Here is a 25,428-nt window from a genome sequence, read left to right as displayed (position 1 = left end):
AATCTTCAAAAATGACTCGTTAAAAAACTTATCAGACGCTGAAATTTTAAAAGCATTATATTTACAATAAAATGTATGAAGTATGTTGACATATTTATTCTGTTTAAACGTTCATATGTATGTTATAAAAAAGCCCGATAGATTATGATATAAAATATTCTAGCTTAATATCCAATGTATTTGTTCGTTTTAAATGTACAATATTTGTAAGAGAGTGCACATCACCTTCAGCTATAATGTAATAGGTTCATTACGGCGCTTACACACATCTATGTATTAACTAATTATTAAATCGAGTTCAATTAATTTTTATTTTTGTTGATTCCTGTAGTGATTTTATACTATATTTAATTAATGAAAACGTATGAATTAAATATGTGTTCATCAGATGTTAGAATATATCTACATACATTTGTCTAAATTAAATTTGTGCTACTCAGCAAATTTTGACCTTCTTGCGTTTGTAATTACGCTGCTGCGTTAATAGAACAAATTCAATTTGCGTGTCATATGTTTGTATTCATGAACGTAATTAGGTAGTTATTACGATAATTGGAACGGTTTTCGTTTCTAGTTTGACCTTATTATCTACTAACGAACTATTATTTAGATTTCGCCATAGTCGAATTTCTCTTTGTCTTTTGATGGAAATTAAGTATGCAAAGGTGATATAACATTATAATTGTTAGTACTCTTCGAATTGCGTTCTTTTCTGTGTGCTATATTTGAGCGCTGCTTTTTTGGCAAAATATTAATTTTTAAAAGCAGTTACAAAGTTATATGTGTGAATAAATTTTTAAAGCTTGAATAAATATGCTTAAACATCTTAATAAAAAGAATATTTTACAATACAACTTTTACGAGTGCTTGTTGTGTTTTGTTAACAGTGCCCTTTTCCAGACAACGCATTCCCAAAGCGGTTTTTTTTTTGAACCCATACTCTCTTAATTTGTTTGAATCATGTTGAAAATAATGGAAGTTTGGTGTAGATAGGATTACGGTAACCCGTTCCGATTTTCATCAAAACTTATATTATATTTAAATACACCGACATCGATCTGCATGTGATAATTTGTGCTTTTTAATACGCTTTTATTAGCTTAACCTGTATGTTTGTTGTGCAAGCGATAGCTTGAGTATAAATTGAGATATCTTGATGAAGCATGCTACATATGCCGGAATAGATGGGCGTTATCGCACCACTGCCACGCCCATAGAACGCCATTAAAAGAATTTCTATAAAGTGCCATAATTAAGCACTTAATTAAGATACCAAACTGTAATTTGGTACATGGGATCGCGGTAACAAGTGGCACATATTGGCTTAAAGTTTTCTGAAAGTGGACGTAGCCCCGCCCCTAAATTATTTAATATACATATCTTCCAAACTGCTAAAGCTAACTCAAACTCTCAAATTTGTTGGTAAGAAGTCTTTTTATCACTTTTCCATACGCTGTGAAAATGTGTAAAATCAGATAATAACCACGCTCACTCCCATATAACTGTTATGTTGAAAACTACTGTGATATCTCACTGAATGAGTTCGCCACAAGCATTAAATTTCACAAACAAGATGCTAGGGAAAAGCTTTATAGAAGGAGGTGTAAAAATTGAACAATGGGCGTGGCACCACCAACCTTTAAGTGAAATCCTATATCTCAGGTACTATCCGAACAATTTCAACCAGATTTGGTATGTGATGTTACCCAGCCATTCTTACCAAACACTGTGAACATTGGCAAAAGCGTACAATGACATGCATGAACTATCCATCCTGCAAAAAAAAAAAAACCATTAAAACTATGCAGCTAAATGCATCAACCTCCAGAGAAAGGTGAGTTCGTTTGTGAGTATAGTGAATCTATTTGAGACAAAGGTGAGCTATTATAAGACGTGAGGTTAGAGGTGATTTCAGTGCAGGAAGTGAGTTATCAGAGTTTATGGAGAGAGAGATTAGATCTGTTTGTTTTTGGTGTCCTTGAGATGTTTCTAAATAATACTTGAGCAGATTCCACTATGGGCGAATCCCAAATATTGGTTTGCTCTAAAGATGGAGAGTTTGTAAATTGATTGATATTTTTGATGTATTTTGGTCAATTTGTTTGTAATCCCCCTAATGTTGTTGGTGTATATAGTGGTAGGAAAGTCAACATTTGTGTTTGTTGTTTCTATATTTTCGCTAGAACTAATAATGCATGAATTGGATGCTATTGAAGCATATGAGTTGCTGCATGAAAGAGCTGGTGTTGTTTGTTGCTTATTAATTTTTATTGAACATTTGTTTATTGTTTTAACTTTTATTATATGGCATGAGGGGAACGAGTAAAACGCTTTGCCGCGTGACCACGAAGTTCGCAGTTTTTGCAACGCATTGTCCAAGGAATATATTGACGTACTAAAAGTTTACACTAAGTAACGTAAATTTTATTCGGTAACTTGCAAAGGTTAAAAGTTAGTAACAAAAGGCCCGAGGGGTGCGGTTTACCTTCAATAAACTTTTTAAGTTTAAACACTGACACAACACTTTGAGAGCTGAGCTCATTTACGATTTCCTCCTCTGATACGTTGTGTAGGAATAGAGCAAATATCGTGCCCTTTACGTGGTTAATAGTTTCGTGTTGGGTGGTTGATATGGAAAATATGCTCAGCAGTTTTTTTACTTTCATGAATTTTTCCGCAACTTCGCTATTCTTAACAAGCAGCAGCATTTTTCATCTCGAAGGGTAGATATTGAGTACGTAACTGCTAATTTGCTTAATAGCATGATAAAGCAGAGCAAGAATAGGAAGAAATCACTACGAATTTGGGGTCGTCAACTTTTACTCAGGAAGCTCTGGAAAACCCATAATCGAGACACTTCCCCCAGGTCCCTCGCCACGATGTATTTAGGCCCCGGGGCCATTTTGCACGTGAAAACTAAGCCCTGGCTCTAATGTATTTTGACTGTAATAGCACCTTATCAGGATTTGAGCCTTTTTAAGACAATGAAGACTTATGAAAAAATCGATACAAAAGTCTTGAAAGATGCTTTAGATTAGACCAAGAAATTAAAATAAAAACGGTTGAAAGTTTAACCAAAGAGAATCCGTCCACCCATGGTTGCTATGGCTAAATAAAAATGCCAAGAAAAAGTTTTCAGTGCTAACGTTAAGAATACACGTGATGCAAGAATGCAATGGTATCATTACAGTTGAAGAAGAGCATAAGCAATTCTTATTGCGCTGCGTACAAGAACAGCGGAAAATTTATCCTGACTGTAGAAAACCACTCTTAAAAAGGAATAATAAAAAAATAATATTAAACAGTAATATGCTTTAGGTATATTAGTGTTTCACATGTGCATTTAGAAAAAATAGAGGGTATAAGATTTAATTTTCGAGATAAACAACTTGTCTTATATCTTGGAACACCCTAATGTACTCGTATGGAAATACTGTCAAATAAAAAAGAAATATTTTAAAAAATATAACATACTGTATGAAGACTAAATTTCTCAAAAATTTCCAGGTGAAATTTACAACATCAGAAAACAAATGATTTATATATAAAATGTTCAGTATTTTATTTTCATAAATTATTTAAAAAAACTAACACTGGCTGGACTTTCTAAAAGCTTTGACGATGATAAAAAAACAGCTTAAAAATTTTCACAATATTCGGACTAATTACAAAGTCATTGTAATACTTTGTGTTACATTTTTCTATTTAAATTTGTTCTATTTAAATTGGAGATGAAACCAATGAACCACTAACATCCTATCTACTCCATATAGAGGGAGTTTTCCCTCATTTGGATTAAGTTGCTATCTGTTTGTAAATGCAGTAAAACGCACGAAGTCCCATCAAAGTCTGCATCGTTAACGAAGGAAATTGAAAAAGGCAGAAGTAGAGAATTAACAACAAAAAGTCAAAAGAAAAATATAAAATAGCAATTTCTTTTTTGCCATTAAAGTCTCAAAAGTATATTATGCATACAATGCACAGCGGCTGGTTTGAGTTGTGCAGTAGTCTGTTCATATTTTCTTTGGTTGCGCGCTCTCGTAACCGTGTTACCGTTCGCTAACATTATAATTTTCTACCGGTATGGGCTCTAAAATCAATAAGTGATAAAAAGTTTAATGAGTGTTGCACCACAATGGCTGCCGACAATTCGAAATAGCGTGTTCATTTTTATATTTATTCTTAAGAGCTAAGTAATATAATATAATATACAAAATTCTTCGTTGTAAAACTTTCTAGTATGGTGTGTCTTTAAGCCAAGTATCCAAAATATGATTTCGAACAATTAAATATATTTTATCGTTCAGAACAACCCATTCCTGCATTGCAGCTGCAATTTTGTTTTTAGTCATTTTATTATTTGTTTTATTTTACCTACTATATCTTCAATATTAATTCTAAATACTTATTTTGAAATAGTGATTTATTATTCTCACACAATTATTTGGCATTTGTATACAATATTCATTATACGTATTTTATACGAATACGTTTGGGTTTCTACTATTTTATACACAAATTAGATTTATGGACAGGATTTAATGGGTGTGAAAAATTAATTATTTAAGATATTTAATTTAGTAGAATAAAACAATAATTATTAATTATTATGAACATATTCATTTCATTAGCTTAATCCATACTAATTTTCTATTTTCAGATGTCAATGTCCAAATTAAAATAAAGGCGGATATAAAAATAAGTAATGAAAGGGTGAGTTAAATATGATGTAATTTAAATAAAACGTAAATATTCGTATGAGTTTTCATAGTAGGTATTTCGCTTTCAAATATGAAAATCTGATTACTTTGCCACACACAAATATAGTCGTATAGATATGTGCGTTTAACACACATATTGATTTTGTTATATTTATATTTTAAATAATAATAATAATTATAATATTTACAATCAATAACATATATTAATATTTATTGGGGTAACTTAAGCACGAACGAAAAGCCAAATACACGTGTGTAATATACACATACAATATCAGAACTTTCCAGAGAAGTTCATTCGTTTTTAAATTCATTAATATTTAAGCGGTTTAAGTGCAACACTTGCGGCATAAATATTGCCAATAATAATCATGCCAATGAGAGTACATTCAAGTGTAAATAAGTGCATATACTCGTACATATAATATAAATTATTTCTGTGCGTGTGTTGGTTAAAAATACACACTCTTATACGGCTTTATCGTTCATGCGTTGTTAAATGCAGTTGGTTTTTGCAATGTATACACCAAAAATTTAACCTACAAGAAATTTGGAGATGCTCCTTTAGAAAGAATTGACTTAACTACAGATATAATAACTGCGTACGCATTTCACATTTGAATTAAGTACAAGTCGTTGCATGTTTACCATTAAATCTTATTTCTACACTTGCATTAGTCGATTAGACCTAAGGTATAGACTTTTGTAAGTCCAAAAACTTTGTCTACTGGTTTTACTAACTGGCTTGTGTTTTCAAGAGGAGAATAAACTCAGGTATTAGGAAAAAAGTTTATGATGCTAATAAATTCAAAATCAGTTTTGTGTAATAAGATGCCGACTGCATTAAAACAACTGCATTGGAATGAAGATAATTTTGAGAATATTTAATCGAATGCTTTTGTGGAAAAAAACTTCATGTTTAATGGTTCAAGTGTAAGGTCTTTACTTGCTATATCAAAATTTAGCCTTTTAATTTCAAATAAATCCTTCCTTGGAAATCCATAAAATCTGTTGTAGTACAAATAAATTTTTGAACTGTGCTCAGCATTCACTTTTCAGTGATAGTTTATATTAAATGCAATCAGTGGCTTTAAAGAATGCCGCTTACATAAGCGAACTTATATATAAACATTATTTTGATGCGACATTATCACTAGTGTCCATTTGCAATAGATTTTCATTTTCTTTAATTTCACTTAAAATACACACTAACCTTCAAAACAAACTTTGCACGAAATGAAATATTCGTGACAACATTTCTGCGAACTAAACTTCATTAAAAATATTCATTAATTTGGAAATACTTTACAATACTAGAATAACCTCCAGATATGTAAAATGTCAAGGAAGACTTTGCAACCGAAATGCTAAATGTAAAAGGGTAAAAATACGGTTGTTAAGAGCTTGCGTAAGCAGAAGAAAAATTGCAAAGTAGCAATTATTTTCGGTCACCATTTAAGGCTTTTTAGCATATGTTTAAGTATTTTATTACAGCTGCAGTTTTTTTAAAACACTTAAACCGTGCATAAGTTCTTTGAAATTTCCCTTCAAAAAGAACAAAGGAACTATCATGAAATATTTAATGGTCAGTGAAACTTATCATATTTTAATATTTATACGATTGCTCACCATGGTGAATACATAACATTCAATGCTGTTTACAAGCTAGGCAAATTTTAGTTAATTCATGCAATATGCTTGAACAACAAACATAATTATCAAAGCAGGCAACAGTGCATGTAAGAAAAAATTGTATCGCCGTCAATATATTCTATAGTAAGTTCACTATTATCGAAGTTTAACTATAAATTGACGTCTAATGCATTCGATGTCAGTAAAATACGAGTCAATACACTTAAGTAAATACACCATATATTTATATGCACAATTTGTTATCAGTATCACAGTTCAATTGTATTCAATACAAATGTATCAAATTTGATTGATAATGACAAATTTCTCAAGTTATGAGGACAACATTCCTTTCAATTTGATTTCAAAACATGTTTGGGCATTAATGAAAGCTATAATATCAAGAAAACATTTGAAGGCAACAAAATATTTTATTCGGCCACTTAAACATACCTGGTATGTGAAAAAAAATTCCTCTTCCAGAGGAATATGCGAAAAATTTAGTTGGAAGTGGCCATCAAAGATGTCTGGCTATATATACGCCAGCTATAACAAAACAATTTATTTTCTATAATTACAGCATGTTTCCCATTAAATGTTACCTACACTTTGGAAAACGAAAATTCTATTTTTTGAACGCACTGTAAGTATACTTACCATGTGTTTTCCGCGTGTATGAATACTGACTATGTACTCGTAAATATATACAGGTTTGACAATGGAGATGAAGTGATTTTGACAGATCGTGGCGGCTATGTTTGTTTACGGATTTGTGTAAAATTTTGTCAGTCTGTTCAGGAAGGAAATCCGAAAAATTATCTTGTTAAAGGAGACCCATTTCTTGCTTAATGGCTTCGTCAACAAAAACAATTGTCGCTATTGGGGTGAGTGAAATTCTAATGTGGTTCAGGAAACACAATTACATCCCTTAAAATTTACCGGTTGGTGCGGATTGTAATATGTCCGCCATGATGATGTGATTCAACGCCTCTATATTATTTTCTCTATAGTATGTTAAATCAAATGTTTGCGCCAATCAACCAGCAATGCTCGTGGAGCTCGAAGACAATAACAAAAAAAAAAAAACAGAACCCTTTTTTGTTTATCAAATTTGAGTGTTTTATTTTCATATTACATTATGTCCTTCGTGCTGGTAGATCTTATACTATATGCACATATGTATATAGATAATCATTAGGGTACAAAAAGCCGATATGCATGTTGGAGCCGTGTTTTACACGTGCACAGTTGCTGTAGCGGCTAAGATTCCTTATTAAATACAAAAACAAAAAAGAATTTGTACTCCAGCAACAAAAAACAATAAAACTTTAAAAAGTGTAAGAATATATGCCCATTATCATGACCATAATAAACTCATTCAAATTTTTTATCAAATAATAGCTTAAAGTCAATTTTTTAAATAAATCCATATTTTTACACAGATTTTCATATGAAAATAAACTTTCTTAACAAATAATTTAATATATTTATTTGCTTTTTTAAATTTCCTCAATATAATTGCATAAGCATACTACTTTTTGAAGTTTATGCTAATTAGAAATACTAAATACAAAAATTATCCCTCTTCAAAGCGTACACTGCAAAAAAAAGGAGAAGCTGTTCAGCTCTCTTGAAAATATATGTGTTGCAAGAACCATATATTTTGTTCATGCTTACTTACTTGTATTTCCCTCTTTTTATACCCCGAACTTATTATACCCTAAGTGTGTTACGAAATTTGTAACATCCAGAAAGATAAGCGTACTAGCATGAACCATACATATTATTAATAACCAGTGCCAAAGGTATCAGATTTAAGGGTCCTATTTAAGAAAAAAAATTTTATACCTTATATGTGTGACGGTTATAAAAAACATTAATATTTTAATCCTGTCACAATTTACTTACAAGTTACAAGGTTTGAATGTACGTACATACATTTGTTTATATATGTGGGAGTACACGATTACACCTCTAATGAGTGGATAGTAATTTTTCATACGCATTGTGCAACCAACTGTCGGCTTACACTGCTTGTGCTATAATAAAGCTTGATCTCAATTATAATCTGTATATCTATGGTAATTTGTCTAATGTGTAGCCAACTCTGAAACGACCAACGACTGACCACTAAATGCGTTGGACTGGGAAACACTTTAATCAGTTCGTGGCTTTTCTATCTGATTGTTTATGTCATTTCTGTGCCGATTATTTACCTAAAAAAGGTTTTATAATGTGTCTAAATACCGTGAACATAGACAACTTTGATTACTTTTTTAAAATGTTCAACTTTAAGTTGGTGATTTAGAGCTTTTAGTGAGCTTTTAAAAACAAACATATTATATTACAATTATTTAAAAAGTATGTCCTTAAAGAAAATAAGCAAATATAATTTTGACTAATTTTTATGAAAAGATATCTACAAAAATACAAACAATAAATATATAAGTAAGGCGATAAAAACTATCAGGCGATAAGTAACGCTATGCCATTTTAAACAAAAACCAGCTTATCTGTAGCCACTCACAATCTGTAGACTTCGGTGTGCAGTGGGCAATTGAGTCAAAAGTTGTCAAAAGTGTATAGCCCCACTATTTTCAATTTATGTAAATTGCTCGGTGTTAGTAATGTATCAGACTTTCTTTTTATACCTATGTCTTTCAATTTATAGGAAGAGACTGCGTTTTTTAACTCATCCAAATTTCTAACGTGAGGTAACTAAAATCAACAGAAAATGTATACAGTATTAAAGTTAAGTTAATAGAAAATTTTCGATTGGTAAATTTTTGTTGTTTGCTAAATTTGACAAAAATTTAACTCTGAATAATAATATAAAAGCTACATGTTGATACATAATTGCTCGTTGGCAATCAAATAAACAACTCTTACAAAACGTTTTCAAATACCTACTTGTATGTATGTACACAGTAATCGCATTTGAATAATTCATTCAAATGTCGTCAGTCAAATAGTCATGTCATGACGAGACTGATCGAGTTCCATAGTGATTAGGTTGGGTGAATGTAACTTAATTGTTTGCTGGGCGAAATGGAGCATGGGTTGGGAATTATGGGGGTAAACATTTATTCGTATGTATGTTTGTATATGCAAATGACTAATGCTGATGGGGATTAGGTTGGTGCAAATGCGAATAATTTCGCCTCTGCTTGTTGCTGTGATTAAGAATTATTTATTTCTCGCTGAATTGGTTATTTGAATCGACAGAGCGTTGATTTTTTATCCAATAATTTATTCTGAAGTTTGAGCGAGTTGTATTCTATTTACTGCAGAAACAAAATAATAATAAATTAATCTGCATTTATGCAATTTTACCTTATTTGGTAAAATTTTATATTTATATTTTATGTCCGAAATTTATATCATATTTAACAAACTAAATTACGTTTCTCACAGTTTTATTTGCATTTGTTGGATTTTGACGCAATTCGCAATGAGCTGCTAAACTAAAAAGGGGTGCTCAAAATTTTACACTGAAAATAGTTTGTTAATCGAAATATCAATATTAATGGTATTATTTTTAAGCTCTGTAATTTGTTTCAATTTCCAATCTAGGCTTAAACTGCTATAAAGTAAATATAAACACCTCTAATCGACGTATGCGTTTGCATATGCATTAATTCCTCAAGCGCTCTTATCGTTACGAAATTTCTTACATTATGTGTACATAAGTATTTTTTATAACTTTATAGTTGTGGCCTTCGTGAAACGCACTCGAATGTAATAGTGAGCGGGGGATATTATAACTTTGTGGTAAACGAAGGTACATCATTTGGTGCATGTACACAACTGCACGCTCTTTTAATGCTTGCTTAAACCCATCGTCAATGCAATATACGTAAATAAATTTGTTTAAGCATTAGATATTCCATTCATTGGAATAACAAAAGGAAAAGGTGATCGTTTGTACGTGTGTAGGTACGTTCGTACGTGTGTAGGTATTACTTTTATGTTCTAGAGTGTAGGAGTACATTAAAAACTATAATACTTGTAAACCAAAGGACAATAAAAAGATATAGTTTTACTAGAAATTTAATTGTTACCATTTATAGTTATTTACAAATGAAAAATTTTATGTTATTAGGTGTACAAATGTCCTACAAATACTTGTATCTGTTCTTTTAGGCGTAGTTAATACAATGCATCTTAAGCGATATTTTCAGCAATATCTTAATAAATGCTTGTATTAGTCTACAAGTATTAAAGAACGATAACCACTGCATAGAAGAGCAGCGTAGAGTTCGAAAAGAGTAAGCAAATCCAAAACACAATTTTTTCGCTCCGATCTCACTTGCATGTTCCTCACCGAATGGTTCCAAATTTGGGAGACTCACATTTTTACAAAAATTTTAGCCCACAAGTGCCCCTTGCTACTACGATACTTTGTGCCAAATTACAGTTTTATAACTTAATTTACGGTAGTGCTTAGTTATGGCATTTTATTTATAGGTTTTCGAATAATGTCGTTTTATTAGCGTGGCAGTTGTCTGATTATGCCCATTTACAAACTCGTCTTCACTTTTTTGGCAAAATTATAAAAAACAAATTTGCCTTAATATAGTCAAACTTCAAACGTTGATATCATTAAAACGGTTAGGTCGGTTGATGAACTCAATATTACATCGAATTTAATTAACTTAGTCGTCCACCCCTTGCAATAGCTTTATGCTTGAAGTAATAAATGTAAATTTACTCGTAGGTATCGTATCTACTCAGCACAAACATATTTCAGACAGTAATATTATATTTCGATTAATTACAAACCCTAATGAGTCAAAGAAAGGAAACTGCATTGTGATTAACTACCGCCTTCGATTTCCCACTTCTCAGTTTGGTCTATACAAGCATCACCTTGTAACTGCGTGCGATACTTGTAGCGATTAACATAATTAAAAGATTTGAAAACAATTACATAATTTAGTACAACGGCAAACTTCTTAGTGTATCTCAGTAATGAGAAAACTTCTAACAGGCGTCTTTTGTAGTCGGCTTAAAGATAAATATACATAGATACTCATAAATAAGATAAAGCTACGCGAATACTTATTAAGGCGGCAATAATATAGACATCCGTATTTGTATGTAAATTCGTCTTCAATCCTTTTGTGCTACTTTCAACGCTTACAGTATCAGACTATAGCGTTGTGTAGTTTGATGAGCTCAGTCGATTAAGCCATGCCCTTCAATCCGTCTGTCTGTATATACGCAAAACTCGTTGCTCAGTTTCTGACGACCTGAAATTTTTCACATTTAAATTTAAAATTTACTTACTAAACTACCATTTTTGAAGACATTTATTAAGCAGCTCACAAAATATTTATTGTTCCCCACATGCGTGTAACTTGTGCTAACATTTTAAATTCTCCATAAGTACCTCTTTTGATGACTTCTATTCTGTCTATGAAGCACAGTTTCACGAGCGCTTGTTATGTTATTTTTACGTCAACGCATGTCACAAGAGATGAAGTGATGAAATAACTGCTTTTGATGGAAGTACCTGAGAGAGAAAATGTTTTCAGCAAGCTGGTGGCTTGTGCGTGTAACACCTTTCCAAAATGCGGCATTTTAGATGGCGTTGTCATGGACTTCTATAGAAACACTCAGAAAACTATTTGTCGATGGTAGAAGTGAACTTAACATTTATATAAATATGTACCCGTCTGAAAATCTTTAAATTAAGTGATTTTGTTTATTTTGTTGATTTCAACCTCATTTATATATATATTATATTATGTTTCAAAAGATTCATGACTTCCTCAGTTTTACAACAAATCAAACAATTAAAACAAACTCCATAATGCCCATTGTGTCCTTGAAACTTAACCGTTGTCCACTATATATCTTGTACATATATTAATTAACCAAGTTACTTTCCAAGACTGCTGAAAAAGTCAAGTGGAACCCTCTCTAGCACATAAGTATTTGACATGATATTTCAAGATGTACTTAATACAATCTACTAAAACTAATTAATTGAGGATGTGATGATACATAGGTATATACGAACAAGTGCAATTAAGTGCTTGTGTACTTTCAATGTAATCACTTTGTAATAATCTACAATTTAATAACGTACTCTGATGTCGCTATATATTGACAGAGCGTCAAAGATAGACTATGTGTTTTATTACCACGTGTTATACCTTTAACGAAGGGCAACAGTGAAAATCACACATTTTTGGAAAAACAAGCATTCTAATGGGGGTTTATAACGCGAAGGCGCCAAGCAACATACAGCATCTTTTATCCACAATATCCATAGAACATGCGATGTACATACATATACATAAGTACATACGTAGCCAACAAAAAGGCGTATGATAGCACGTGTCAGCTTAAGTACATATAGAGATATACGAGTATACATTAACATATGTGCATGATGTTGGACCTTTTAACTTATTTATTGACTCACCGTACTTTTACAACAACTTCTGCTTCTAGACTGCCACGTGTCAGTAGAAGCGAATTTCCTTGATTTAACTGTGACCACTGTAATTAAACAAGTGAGTGAGTGTCTCTCTTTCAGTGAGTGTTAATTTCAAATAGCAGCCGGCGAATTGTTTTAAAATTGTAGTATAAGTGGTTTACTAGGGATAAAGAGTATGAAATAGGTAGAATTAAGTAATTTATTCAAAAAGTCATAAGCCACTCTTCAAGTTAAAATAAACATTTATGCTTCTATGAGCATATCTTAGTAAAATATATATATTTTAAAAGGGAAACTAAATATTTTTTTAACAGATAGTCACTCGGAATTCAACTTGCCTCGTCTTTCTGATCATTTATATAATGTATACATAACTCCATATCTATCTCGATTAGTTTTAGGTGATACAAACAGCTGTAAGGTGAACAAAACTATTACACTCTGTGGTATTATGTTGCAAAAGTATAGAAACAAAAAATATTTATATATTTTTCTACTTAGAAAAAAGTGTAGTATATGGGAAATTAAACCAGTATACCACCTTCACTTCTACTGTCCACTCACACTAAGCCAGGACTAAGTTTTTATTAGAAAAACTTTAGAGAGAAAATCAATGGCAAAATTTTAAAATTTAGCGCTGTTTCTAGTCAATGAAGTGTTAAAAGTATATTAAAGGTGTAAAGCACAACGGCTTATTTGCCTTTGTAAAGTTTACGAACATATGTGTTTGTAATTTTTGCTTTCTTTGTGTATATTTTCTTCGGTTTTTTTACCATGTTACAAAAAACGGCATATACTTATGAAAATCCGTAAACTACACGTTACCTCCTCTAATCGGCAGAAACCAATATACATATGCAGTGAATTGTACCACATAAAGCTGATATCGATTTTCATACGCATGATTATTAGCATAAAGAAGATATATGAGTTGAGTTGTAAAATAGAAGAACGAAGAAAATCAAAGCACATATGATACCCAACACATACACATGTATTGATCATACGTTTATCATTCTAAATTTTTATCTAAATGTCCAAAATATGAATTTAAATTTATTAGTATAGCTTTATATTTAAGTTCAAGACGGTATTTAGAACCACAATTAATTAATTTAAGGTTTTCCGTTTTCAGATTTGTGTCAAAATTGGAATAAAAGAGATTATTATAAAAGGTGAGTATAACATGAAATATCATGGAACCAGAATAGTTCATAAAAAATTTTGTATTGTAACATAAAAGTGCAATCGGTTAGTTTGGGTAATAATTTTTAATATGAAGTTTAAAGTACATTTTATAAGTAAGAATTTATACAATTGTTTTTTAATGATTTCACTATTAGGATAATAATGAAACAAATTAAGTAGGAGTCGTGAAATTTTGAACACTGAGGTCGACGCATGTGCAATTTTTCTTAGAATAGGAATTTATATATGCGCTAGCAGTTATACCATAAATGTTTACTGTTATGTGGCTTTATTGCAGTTGGTTAACCTTTCGTTCATTTGGGTATGCATTGCTCTGAGTTGTAAGAAATATATTAAAGAACATTTTGCACCGTCATACAATATATAAAAGACCGTGTTTAAGTTTCCATCGACACGAGATAACAAAACAGAATATCAGCAATATCCGGATTAAATATAACCATTTCCATTCCTTTAGCATAGATTCAGGTGCGGCCGCTATTGATGATATTTCAGAGATACTCACGTCGTAGCTCTCATACCGCACTTTGGTTCGCAACAACATCACTTAAAATAAAGTAAGCATTTCTAGGAACAATACGTCAAATTATCACAGCAAAAAAAAAATAACCATAATCGAAAGAAAAACAATTTTAGTATAAACATTTTTATGACCTCCCGTAATTTCTGAACGAAATATTTGTTCCAACTTGGTTAACAAAATTAGTCATTCGAACGTAAAAATTTTACTTTAAAGCTTAGAAATTAACAATGTTGATATATTCTCCAGATGTGAGCCAAATGAAGACAAATTATACATCATCGAGTATAAATTCGTTAATTTCACAGTTGGTTGGTTATGATATTACACATATTAATCGACATGTATACCATATTCAAAACTTTATGGATCACCACTGCGTATACGCAATATGCAGTTCTGTTCAAGCTGTGGTCCACCCAATGCCCGTATGATTTTCTAATAATATTATTTCAGAATTAAAAAATGAATCGGAGCGTTTGATATCAAATTGAATAGAAAAAATAACTTTACATTCTTTTTTTTACAAAAAATGGTGATTTACATTCATAGCAAAACATACATTGATAAAACTGATTGCCGAATAGCACTTTAGTATCATCTTTCTCTAACGGCTGGGCTGGAATCTCTGGGATCTTCATTGAGACGATTGAAGTTGGGTACCGATATTTTAAGTGCAAACCTATGATTATTTGACAGGTATGCGTCTTTTTCGTTCATGGGGATCATCTGTAGTAATGTTATTCAACAGCTTCTGAGTAGTGCTTAAAGTCAAGATTTACTTATCGAAATTAAGCATTTTAAAGAGAAATTTCAATTGTAATACGATTATTTTTCTCAATTATTTTCATACAATTCTTTTCTTTCTTTAAACATTTACAATTATTCAGGACCGCGCTCCATTATAAACACTTAATTCCATTTTTAAATAGTATAATACACCAAAAGTATGAAAGTAATGGATGACATAAAAATAATGGAAGACTTAACAAGAACATTTTTTAAAATTATAAAGAAATATACATATTTAGATAGCCTCATATATTAAACTTATTAATATACTTACTTATCATTAATTGATTTCTATAATTCTCATTATTTGGCGAATTTATTTTACCCATTCGCATTTCAAATTTTATATCTTTTCAAAAAACTCGAATTCACAGCCAGTCACACAAATTCTCTTGGTCACAATCACAAAATTTTACTAAATCTTACCGAATTGTTTAAGGCCTTCTACTGAAGTGCTTTCAGCCACCTCCTTTCACTTCACTTCCCACAGTCTCTCATATATAATTTTAAATGAAAGTACAAATACACAATTGTGAAATTTTTGAATTAATATATATTGCTAAATATATTTGAATTGCTAGCATATATTGTACTTTCACTACTTTCGTTGCTTAAATTATATATCTGTGTACATAAGTACGTGTTTGAGTACTTACCATATATACTCTCGTTTAATACCTACATATCCGTTGGCAGAAAATTCCATATATAAACAATTTATATTATATATACAAATATATTTATATAAGCGAAAATATATATTTAGATAAGTAGGTAAACAGGTGAATAAGGATTATCGTTACAAAAGTTAAATATAATGCGCTTACAATGGTGCTAATATACATGTATGAGATTGATTGTATAATAATCAGAATGCGTATGTAGCAGACGTTAAGACAGGTAAATTTTTATACGCTTGCTTAAGGCTTGGCATGCGATAACAGCAAACTAAGATCAAAACAAATAACGATAATACTTAGGATTTGCATATTATTACTGTTTTTATAATATGATTATTTAATATATTTATATAATATATTCGAGGTGTGTTCAAAAAATAAATAATCCGTTTAAGTTGCACAGGAATCAGAAATGAAGTCACCGTCGATGTGGAATGACTGAAACGTGTTATAATAGCTGAAGAAACATGGATTTACGGATATGACGCTGAAACTATGGCTCAATCGTCTCTATTTTATTCATTTCTTTTAACAAATGAAATTCGCCCAGCTCATAAAATACGTCTAAACTTATTGACTAATTCAACCAAAGTAAGCAAATAAGCTGAAAATTTTATCGTACTTTAGGGGCATGTACAAGTATATCAATATAATAAACAATTTTGACAATTGAACACTCCAATCCCGCGAAGTTTTAAAATTATTTTTTCAACACACATTATATTAAACACAGATAGTCTTTATAATGTTTCTTTACAGAATTTATATAAATAAAATATATTAACCCGCTAAATTTGATATGTCAGCAAGCAAAAAGTAACAATATTACGAGGGCTGCTATATATATTTTTGGCCTAGGCAACACTAAGTGTTGCCAGGTGAAATCTGACATTTCCATTGGACAGTTTGACATTTTTTAGCATAACATTACTCAGAAGAAGCACTTCGAATCAAATTGTCGCCTGTTTCTTCTGCAAAACTGGTCATGTGGCGACTGTTCCGCTTGAGCAACGTAGGACGGTCAATTCTGAGTGGTACACCACCATTTGTTTGCCTGAAGGCTTCGGAGAAATTCGAAAAACGAACAAGAGAAGACGAATCATTGTGCACCATGACAATGCGAGCTTTCACAACATCGGCTCAAACCAGCGCCTTTTTGACCGGCCAAAACGTCGAATTGATGGGTCATCCGCCGTACAGCCCTGACTTGGCACCCAATGACTTCTTTTTATTCCCACACATCAAGAAAATAATGCGTGGTCAACGCAGCTAAATTTAAAGTAGTGAGATTAAAAAGAACTAACCGACAGCTAGCTCGTGGTACAGCTTTTTCCATATTTTGTGCATTTTAAATATAAAAAAATTTGCATAGAATGAACACAACCCAATTTTTATTGAATTCAAATGCTTTTATTATCGTTTATAAGCTGAGTAAACTTTTGGTTCACCATGTCTATACATTATACAATACATTGTAACATATTGCTACAGAGTATAATAGCTTTTTCACCTAACGGTTGTTTGTATCACCTTAAACTAATCGAAACAGATATAGGGTTATATATATATAGATGATCAGGGTGACGCGGCGAGTTGCAATCCGGATATCTGCCTGTCCGTCCGTCTGTTAGTGCAAGCTGTAACTTAAGTATTTGTACACGTGTTCTTTGGCAAAAAAGTAAGGACGAGTTCGTAGATGGTAGACAATTGGACCACTGCCACGCCCACAAAACGCCACTAAACGAAAATCTATAAATTGCCATAACTAAGCACTTAATTTTTTTTTTGCGCAAGGGATCGCAGAACCTGGGGGCATCATGATTTTGAGACATTAAATTTTACATTCGAGATGGTACCAGATGGCTTTATAGGAACCGTAACCGCAATATATGGACCCCAGTTTCTATTGCAAACTTTTTATCAATAATATCGGTTAATCTGTGAGATATATTATAGAATTTTGTTATTAATAAACCTGTGTGCCAAAAGTGGGTTGAATCGGATCAATAATTCCCTTAGTGTTATGCATAAAATGAATAAAATCGGGTGAAAACTTGACCTAGCCGCCATACAAGTAATATCAGGATTTTAAAACATCCGGTTGACTTTATGCATACTCGTATGTTATAGGTATAGGTAATGATATATATGTTAGGTCCCTTAATGAAACTCATAGATCATCTTTTTCTGTGGTCATGGTAAAAATGGAAAAAAGCGGCTCAATACTATTTCCTATCAACCCTATCTCTCATTTGCCAAATGTAAGACTTTCAAACTTCTGAATGGCTTTATACCGTATATATCGGTCAATATGTAAGATGTCTTCACATAATTAACTGAGCGGATAATATTGGAAATACTATAGTTTAATTGCAAATATTATATATGTGATAATGGCCTATGAATTACCCAAACCCTCATATACCACATATAATGATTTTTGTTATTCTAACAAGTCCTATGCTGAATATGTTGGTCATTGTATGGGTTATATATTTATAAAATTAATTTCCTTATTTGCTAAGCTTAATTTTATTTGTCAGATTTAATTTTTGCGAAAAATTATGCATGAAAGCAAAAGACGTCCTTGGTAAACATATTTCTTACGCTTTTGTAAATACACATTATAAATGTGATTGGTTTAAATACACCTTAATACTTAAAAAAAAAATGCTTGCTTTTTACCGATTTTAATAGGATTTTAAGATAAGGGACCAATCACCTAATTTTGCATATGATCAGTGTCAGTTTTACATGGTTTTTTCTGCAGCCAATATACCGTGTTAAAACAAAATATATACTCCTACAATATATAAATAATTAAAAAAGGTATGCTATAATACATTTTTTTAAACATTTTTTATTGCAACTATATATAAATCTGAAAGCTTAATGGCTTGCATCCAATATAAGACATTTTGCTAGTTCTTTCTTGCACTTATTTTTTGATATAAACAACATTCAAGTCAAATTAAGTTTACTAAATAAAGAAGAAAGATCTTTAGCTTTCATGACTGGCTAAACTTACTCATCTCATTATAATAACTATTTGTTTATATACTTTGCCGACTGTTATCTTGGGTGTTACAATCATCGTGGCAAACTTAATATTCCCATGGTATACAAATAACTTTAAAGTACTTTTAGCTTCCAACTTATCTCCTAAATGTCGAATATAGGAATGCACTAACGTTTACGTTTATTTTTAGACATTCTGTATCGTTATGTCACGCCAATTTGCTTTGCGTGTTAATTTTCGAAACATTGCCTTTGCTCAGGGCTAGTTCTGCACGGCTTGCATTTGCACATACAATTACTGTTCTACTTTTGCTCAAGCTTTGCAATGAGAAAATAACTGAAATACCATATAACGCTATACGTAATGTGAAGTTAAGGTGAATGGATGCAAGTAAATAAAGCAATCAAAAATCAGATATTTGTATGTTCAACTAGTAGCTGTGTTAGTATTTGAAATTTTTGAGTACATTTTGATCGTCGTTGTTGAAAAGTTGTAAACTTTTAGCCCAAATGCAAACACCTATGATGTACATGTATATGTGAATTATTTTATTTTTCGACTAACTTTGTGCTATTTGTTATAAAAGTTAGAATACAGCCATTTTATGTGCAGAATTTAATTCTTAACAATTCTCTACTATAAAATCTACAGTTTGCTTGGAAAAATATAAACCATTTAACGCTCTATATTGACCAGCAAACACTACAGATATATTTTGGGTAGGGATGAACCAGTTTACCTTTGAAATGCACTTTTTTCTTCAATATTAGGCAAAAAAAATTTAATAAATTTATTAGCAGATTCAATATAATCACAATTGAACAATAATGAATAACCAACTACAATAAATGGTGGAATTTCTAATAATCTTAAGCTTTGGATATTTTTATTAATATTCACATAATCACATTCAATACCAACTAAAGACGATTTAATACATTTATTCAGTTGTATAGTGAATGTAAATTATTTCATAATTTTATCGAATTAAGAATTATGGATTCAGGTACAAATAAAGAACTTTTACAGAGCCGTCATTTTCATTTTTTTCTAAGTAAAATAATATTTATTGTAACGTAACTATGTATAACAGTTAGACATATGCAAACGCGACATTTTTATACTCTTGCAACATGTTGCTACAGAGTATAATACTTTTGTTCACCTAACGGTTGTTTGTAATACTTAAAAATAATCGAGTTAGAAAAAGTATATATAAATGACCAGGATGATGAGACGAGTTGAATTCTGAGGGACTGTCGGTCTGTCTGTCTGTCCGCCCGGCCGTTTGTGCAAGCCTGGAGTAAAAATGAAGATAGCTTAAAGAAACTTGGAACACGTGTTCCTTGGCAAAAAAGTGGTACGCGTTAAACGATAAACGAAAACCTATAAATTGCCGTAACTTAACACTTAATTAAGATATAGACCTGTAATTTGGCGCAAGGGGTTGCAGTAGCAAGCGGCACCTGTGAACACAATATTATATAAACGATAAACGAAAACCTATAAATTGCCGTAACTTAACACTTAATTAAGATATAGACCTGTAATTTGGCGCAAGGGGTTGCAGTAGCAAGCGGCATCTGTGAACACAAAATTATGAAAAAATGAGTGTTGTCCCGCGCCTAATAGATTTAGTGGATTATAACCCCGCCCTCTCTCCATATAACGGTTTTTTTAAAAACTACTTAAAGCGCGATAAATCAATAACCAAATGCGTCAGAGACTTAAATTTTATATCCGGGATGACACAAGAGGGCTTTATAGGAGACGCGGTCAAAATTGGACGATGGGCGTTGTACCGCCAACAATTAGACGAACTCACATATCTCCGGACCTACTCGACCAATTTCAACTAAATTTGGCATGTTACATAATCCTGACGACATTGTGAAAATGGACGATATCGGAATACAACCACGCCTATGCCAATTTTAAATTGCACTTTTCAGTACACAAATCAATTGCACAAATTGAATCTGAGCTATGCCATCTGCAACCTATAAATTGTCAAAATCGGACCATAACTGTTAAAGACCCCACATACGAATACGTAGACCCCAGTGCGTATGGCTGACTTTTTGCCGAAAATATCGGTCAATCTGTAAGATATGTTATTCAAATTCAGGGAATACGTTTATTTGATAATAACTTACTCGTATTTGTGCCTAAAATAGATAAAATCAGGCGAAAACTTGCCGTAGCCCCCATATAGCTGATATTCAGTATTTTGAAACATCCACCTGACTTTAATTCATCTACATGTTTATATTTATATATTTATAATATTGCCTGAAAATAAGTTATCAAGTTTCCTGGACTTTGCATTTCTCTGACTCGAATATACCCTATATAATGATTTCCGACTTTCCCCATGTCTTTAAATCGGTTATGTTTGTCAAAATGTGTTATATTTTAATGAAATTACGTGGACTCCGTTTTTTAGAAGATATACAATTATATTAATGGCTTGGCGCACAATTTAAATGAAATTGCTCTTGGTCTAAACCTCATATCTCAAATGAAATGAATTAATTTTAAATTATAACCTTTAATTAATCTGATATGCCGGTGGGAGAGGAAATACATAATAATACCTATACACATGTAGGCACAAGCATCTTTTCAAACCGCTTTATTCGATCCACATTAAAAGCTTGTATATGTACTTTCAGATAACAAACGGCAATATTGTAATTGGTGTAGCAAAACGCGATTTGAACTCTGCCAAATAAAGTAATTCTATCAAGCTAAATTTACCAACAATATTCACTAATCTCTATATGATATGATGACTTTCCTTACGGTCAAATATTCACATATACATATAGGAGTATAAATTCTAAAACTTACTCAAGAACACGCACACTTTGTCCAAAAATATGATGCACTTTAATACTAGTATGCATGTATATTCAGTAGTCAATCATTATTTGGGTTACATGTTATAAGATAAAAATCACCGAGATCCTGCTTGCTTACAGAAAAGCCTTCCTTTGAAAGTTATAAATCTACTAGGGTTTATTTATTGTGGTGATAAAAAATGTATTGCAAAGGATTAAATAGTCCCATGTAAAACATATGGGAGAAGTAACATGATGTAGGCACAATTTAAACTGAAAACAAGAAAAAATGAGGAAACGACAGGTGAAACATTTCCGATCGATAGCTTAAAAACTGTGGGACCAGTTTGCATATAAACACACAGACGGATATGGCTTAATCAACTCAGCTCATCCTGCTGATCATTTATGTATACATTTTATAGGGTCTCCGACGTTTTCTTCTTGTTTACTTTGGACCCAAATTTTTAGGACAAAAAAAAAATCTACTTGGGAAATAGCAGACACCCTAATATATATACGAAAGTGGATAAAAGAAAGGAAATGTGTACTCGCACATCTTTATTGGCCGAATAAGTATACTATTATAGAAGCTCATAGAAATGCCGATAAAGTCTACTCTACACAGATTTCAATCACAAATGACAGCAAGAAATTATGACAATGACAATGGAAATAATCAGGTGTATGTTCAATTAGTACTAACGAGTAAACACATTTGAGTAGGCAATATACGAATATAAATAATTGTACATATGTATATGTGATGATTATTAAATAAGTATTTTACACAAATGCCGACTTTTGCTTAATTTTTTTATACTCTAGTAGTAATACTCGTGTATTATATAAACTCTGATTTGATATCAATATTTGATGATTAAATTTTAGCTTAGCAGTTGCGTAGATAAAAATTACTTAAAATAAGCAAACAATATAAAAATTAAATAACTTGTAGATATATATCCAAGTTAACATTATATACGATTAAAGCCCTCAACATATATATTTACTTGCTCATACAAACCTTTTTATCAATTTTATATATAATTTTTAATTTCATACTTAAATAACTCAGAAGACAGCACTTTTTAATCGTTTTTTATTTCTGATTAAATGCTTGTTAGACTTTTGATGAACTTATTGGAATACCAAGCATTGCACTTAAAAATTACATTCTCTCACAAAAGCAACGCACAATCAACTTTCAATACGAGCTAAGGGATTAAATTCACATATTCTAAACTTCAACCAAACCGAAAAAAGAATTCTGGAAATTAGTCTCTGGCAGTAGTCGGTGAGTCTGTTATTCACCCTTCTTACGAACTTAGCAGTCAGCTATTGGCATTTATTTATTGTTTGGCACGAGGCGCTTTTGTATAGCTGTCCAGCATCCGTTAGATACATACAGGTCGGTTGAAAAAATTCTGCGCTCGAAATAAAAAAATACAGTTTTTGGTACAAAATATTTTTTTTTATTCAGTATGACCTCCTTTAACTTCAATACACTTATTCCTATGATCGTCCAATAATTTTATGTCATCACTATAATGACTTTCCGGAAGCTCTGCAAAATACCTGTCTACGGTTGTAATAGCTTCTTCATTCGACTAAAAACGTTTTCCACGAAGGAATTGTTTTAGGTTTCGGAAGAGGTAGTAGTCGCTGGGAGACAACTTTGGTACAGTGGATGCTAAAGTACTTCGTACTTTCATTCGTTGAATTCTGTCATTGTTAAAACACCTTTGTGAGCAGGTGCACTGTACTTGTATTGATGAAAAATTATTCTTTTCTGCTGCAAACCAGGTCGTTTCTAACGAATTTTTTCCTTCAGCTGATCCAAAAGGCTGCAATATTATTCAGAGTTGATTATTTTACATTTCTGCAGATAATCAATCAACAAAATTTCTTTGCATCCCAAAAAACTGATGCTGATTGTTGGGACTTCACCTGCTTTGTAGCTGAACCTCCAGCTTTAGTTCACTGTAAACGTTATTGTTTCAACTTAGGATCATGGTCTTAGATCCAAGCATACCTAGTTATAAAACGATGCAAGAAATCGTTTTTATTCTGCTTAAAACGCTTCAAATTATGCTGAAAATTTTTCTTCGATCCACATTAACATGTGTGCGGCACTAACTTTCCAAACAACTTTTTCATATGTAATTCTTCATATAAAATATGAGGTACTCGTTCGTCTGAGATGCCTATGGCATTAGTAATTTCACGCTTAGTCAAACTTTGACCCTCACTAACAATATAATATTATAATAATAACTAATAATGTGGTTGCGGTTTTTGGTCGTCCTTCGCGTAGATCGTCTTCAAGCCTAGTATAATCACATTTAAAATCACCGTGCCAAAATTCACCGTGCGTTTTGATGGTGAGGACCTCTTATACACTTCTAACAATTGTTCATAAATTTCCTTTGCTTTTAAATTTTTTCAGAACAAAGAATCTAATAATATTATAATATAATAATAATATTATAATATAATATATATAATAATAATATTGAAAAAATACCCTGGCACGTCAACTTCAAATGGCTTGTAAACAAAGAATTAATTGACAGAGGGACTTGTAACATTGGAGTTAGTAGTGCCATTTCATGGGTTTCACTGAATTTGTTCCTTATTTCATATGCATCAATGAATAATTTAAAACCTGTAGCAAGTAAAAATTAACATTTCCTTGGGTAACACATACTAAAAATCTTTATTTCATTTCATTTCTCAAGAGAATATACACAAAAGCAAAATGCTTTTCATGCACAACGAATATAATTGAACTTACAAATTCAAAACTTTAAAATGACTTAAAGGATATACAAGTGTCTTCCTTAATTTTCCGAAACTAAAGCAAAGAATAAGACGAAAGCACTTACTATGAGCAAACGGATAAGACAGTAGGTCGTACAATCATAGCGTCAAGCAAGTTAAGACATAAGTTCATTCCACTCCACCGCCGACGTGGTTAGTGTAAAGCACATGTCAAATGTTTAAGATGCGTAAAAAATGTCTGTTAACATCGCAGATGGAAATTGTGAAGAGGAATGGGCGACAAAATGCTTAAATCAAAACGGCATTTATTTATAAATGATTATGGTTGTTTATATAAATATAAATCATTAATAACCGTACTAAATTTTTTTTATTGTGTACAGTAAATTATTTGGTAACTAACTGTAAATTAAATGTCTGATATATGTTTTGTTTGACCTGGGAACTAACCTCAGCATAATGAGACATTGTCAACAGGTATCCTTTTTTTATCATATAACTTTTATTAAATAGCTTTATCTTTACAGCACCCCTAAATAGACTTCTCTTTATTTAAAAATTTAAGGAGTCTACTATTTTTTAAATTAAATGGAAATGAAAATTAATTTTTTTTTCGAAATAATTTGAATATTTTTATTTCTTTAGAAACATCATTGTGCACTTTACCACATTTAAAATTCAAAACTTAAACATTAAACAGAAAAGATGAATATTAAGTGCAAAGCATTTTCTACAGCAATTGAAATGTTGAAATAAATTAAGAAATAATGGGAAAACAAG

At 31.5% G+C, this 25,428-nt stretch overlaps 1 protein-coding gene across 3 annotated transcripts in view; it reads left to right on the top strand.

The window, feature by feature from the left end:
* Positions 1 to 25,428, top strand: part of LOC106623533 (serine/threonine-protein kinase 32A) — a 131,554-nt gene that overhangs the window by 26,618 nt on the left and 79,508 nt on the right. For all 3 annotated transcript variants that reach the window (XR_011394973.1, XR_011394974.1, XM_036356923.2), the window contains exons 2-3: positions 4,661 to 4,713; positions 13,937 to 13,976. The gene's annotated coding sequence lies outside the window, so the exon portion shown is untranslated. The remainder of the gene's footprint in view (positions 1 to 4,660; positions 4,714 to 13,936; positions 13,977 to 25,428) is intronic.

Source organism: Bactrocera oleae, chromosome 2, assembly GCF_042242935.1.
Source record: "Bactrocera oleae isolate idBacOlea1 chromosome 2, idBacOlea1, whole genome shotgun sequence".
Classification (NCBI taxonomy): Eukaryota; Metazoa; Arthropoda; class Insecta; order Diptera; family Tephritidae; genus Bactrocera; species Bactrocera oleae.
The sequence above is the reverse complement of the archived record's forward strand: the minus strand, read 5'-3'. Positions and strand labels throughout refer to the sequence as shown.